This window comes from Dipodomys ordii, unplaced genomic scaffold (genome assembly GCF_000151885.1).
Source record: "Dipodomys ordii isolate 6190 unplaced genomic scaffold, Dord_2.0 Scaffold8, whole genome shotgun sequence".
Lineage (NCBI taxonomy): Eukaryota > Metazoa > Chordata > Mammalia > Rodentia > Heteromyidae > Dipodomys > Dipodomys ordii.
In genome coordinates this window covers 19,410-22,619 of record NW_012267224.1, presented here as the reverse complement: position 1 = coordinate 22,619, position 3,210 = coordinate 19,410, and the positions used below count along the sequence as shown (strand labels likewise).

Below are 3,210 nucleotides of genomic sequence, written 5' to 3'. Positions count from 1 at the left end.
TCTTTTTTTTGACTGCCTCTACCAAAAGGTAACAAGGATTTCATCATTATGTGCCTACATAGATGAAGCTGAGATCTTTGTTTTCAACAAGCACACAAATTCATAAATGGTTTTGGGTTTTTTTGGGTCAGTTTTGGGGCCTGAACTCTGGTCCTGGGTGCTGTCCCTCAGCTCTTCAGCTCAAGGCTAGCACTCTAACACTTGAGCTACAGCGCCACTTCTGGCTTTTTCTGCTTATGTGGTGCTGAGGATTCGAACACAGGGCCTCATGCATGCAAGGCAAGCACTCTACCACTGAGCCACCTTCCCAGCCCACTATTGCAATATTTTAAGTTGAATAATGTGCCAAATTCGTTTCACCAAGGGTACTAGACACCTGGCACCAAGCTTCAGAACCTTCCACATTGGCTCCTGACCTTTCCGTGGATAACAGACCCACACACAGTTTTGTGCCAACAGTGTCAGCTCTGCTAGATTCCAGCATTCCTAGTGTCCAAGCTGAGGATGTTCTCAGAAGACTGCTCTAAATGGCACCTGGATTCCACCATTCAGGAATTAAGAATCCTCTTCCTGCAACACCCAATGTCACTGAAACTCCTGCACCATCTACCTGTCAGGTGGATGCTAGGCGTACGACTGCCTTGACCTAGGCGGCCTCCAAACCTTCTGGGCAAGTGGAGGCTCTGCTCTCACCATCCCACCTGTGGTAACTCTACCGCCACCTCCTTTCTCCCCCGGAGGCCGTTCAGCTGCAGAACATGACTAAGACTGTCGCTACCCAAGGTAATAACAAGAGGTCCAATGAGATGTGTCTACATTGACAAAGCTGAGATCCTCGCTTTCAACAAACCAATTCGTAAAGGTTTTGTCTTCAACTCTGGTCCTGGGCCCTAAGCTTCTGTGCTCCAGGCTCATCCTCTACCACTTGAGCCCCAGCTCACTTCTGCCTTCTCTGGTAGTGAATTGGAGATGAGAGTCTCTCAGACTTTCCTGCCCCAGGGTCTCAGATCTCAGCCCCAGAGCAGAGAGGATTAAAGGCGGGGTCAGCCCCTCCCTGCACCAGATGGCTTCTGCCAGGGCCCACCCTCCTAGAAGGGGAAGTGGAAGTTGAAGGGCGTGCTCTTCCTGTCCTGCTTATAAAGGAGAGCAGCAGTGACTGGACTTCATTCTCTTGGTCCAGGCTGCTGAGGTAGGAGGTGAGGAGTGACAGGAGCAGGACAAATTGACCAAGGCTCCTTGAACAGACCTCGAAACCAGAGAAGAGCTTCTTGTTCCTTGTCGCTGTTGATCATTGGGACTGGTCCAGTTCATGTGGGTCCCAGGCATGAGGCCACCAATGGTTCAGTCGACGGCTGGGGCTGTCCGGGTGTGCAATGAGAAAGGTGAGATTTCGATGGAGAAGGTGAAGGTGAAACGTTATGTGTCAGGAAGGAGGCCAGACTATGCCCCCATGGAGGCCTCAGATGAGGAGGACAAAGACTTTCAATTCTTTAAGAAAGCCAAAGAACAAGACGCTGAGCCAGAGAAACGCAAGGAAGACTCCTTGAGGGACCCTCGTCTGCGGAGCCTACAACATCTGATCCGTGAAGCTGTGGAAGAGAGAATGGCTCAACATCGGAAGATGGCGGCACTTGACATGGTAGGCCAAAGTGACTCAGAAGGACAAGGAGATGGCAGAGAAGGAGAGGAAGAAGAAATGGACGATGAGGAAATAGAACGGCACCGTGGCCTGCTGCGTCAGAGAGCCAAGGAAAGGAAACATGAAGAGATGGAGGTCATGGAGGCCGGAGAGGATCAGCATTCTGGACACGAGTCAGAATCTGAGTGTGACTATGAAGAGTATACAGACAGTGAAGATGAGATGGAGCCTCACTGGAAGCCACTTTTCATTCAAAGGAAGGACCGAGTGACAGTTCAAACATGGAAGGTCCAAGCACTGAAACACAAGGAGTTGGAGCAGGAAGCAAAACGCTCGGCTGAAAAGAGACACAGGTACACACTTCAGATTGTAGAGGAGGAGGCCAAGAGGGAGCTGGGGAAGAACAGAGGGTCCCTGGCTGCACTGGATGCTCTCCATACTGAGGAGGAAAATGAGGAGGAATATGAGGCATGGAAAGTTCGAGAGTTCAAAAGAATCAAGAGGGACCGAGAAGGTCGAGAAGCCCTTGCAAAGGAGAAAGCAGAAACTGAACGCCTGCGAAACCTGACTGAGGAGGGGAGGCGAGCTGAGCTTCGGGCCAAGGCCCAAGTCCTTAGCAACAAAGCGGTTCAAGGCAAGTACAAGTTTTTACAGAAGTATTATCACCGAGGTGCTTTCTTCATGCATGAGGATGAAGAAGTCTACAAGAGAGATTTCAGTGCACCAACCCTCGAGGATCATTTCAACAAAACCCTCCTTCCTAAAGTCCTGCAGGTCAAGACCTTTGGATGCTCTGGGCATACCAAATATACCCACCTGCTGGATCAAGACACCACTTGCTTTGAGTCAGGGTGGGCTCAACAAACTGCCCAGAACACAAAGTTCTTTCAACAGAAGGCAGCTGGAGTAGGAGATGCATTTGAGCGACCATCGGCCAAGAAATGGAAAACCAGCTAAGACTCAACTACGTATTGCAGCTGTGGACACTAGCACTCTCAACATCTGGCCCTTGGTTTCCTTTGCGGTCATGCACACACATGGTTCTTGTATGCAGCCTGCTGGAATAACTGCCCTACTGTGCTATTGGGCTGCCCAGCCTTTGAAGGTGTTTTGTGATGTCTGGACTCATAGATTCCAGGTCTCTCTCGGCCTCATCAAGGCCCTTTTCCTACTTCCCCAATTTGCCTGGGGGTCAGGTCTTTCTCAAGAGCCTTCATCTGTCTGGTTTTTCTCATCCTGAATGGAGAGACCCTCACCTGGGCCTGCTGATCACTCCCATTGTTGTGAAGCTCAACAGATAGTCACCTCTTACACAATGCCTTAAGTCTTTCCTCTATGGATGAAGAGCTTATGTTAAGAACACTGACTTGGAAATCTGAACATTGCGCTTGGAAGCCAGCCCAGGCAGAAAAATCCTCATGAAACTGTTATCTCCACTCAACTACTCAAACTCTGGAAGTGGAGCTGTGGCTCAAAGTGGTAGAGCACTAGCCTTGAGCACAGAGGGCTTGGGGACAGTACCTAAACCTTGAGTTCAAGCCCCACAGCCAAGCAAAACCAAAAATGAAAAA

General features: G+C 49.9%; 1 pseudogene; it reads left to right on the top strand.

The window, feature by feature from the left end:
- Positions 1-1,309: 1,309 nt before the first annotated feature.
- LOC105980256 lies at positions 1,310-2,596 on the top strand (annotated as a pseudogene).
- Positions 2,597-3,210: the final 614 nt, after the last annotated feature.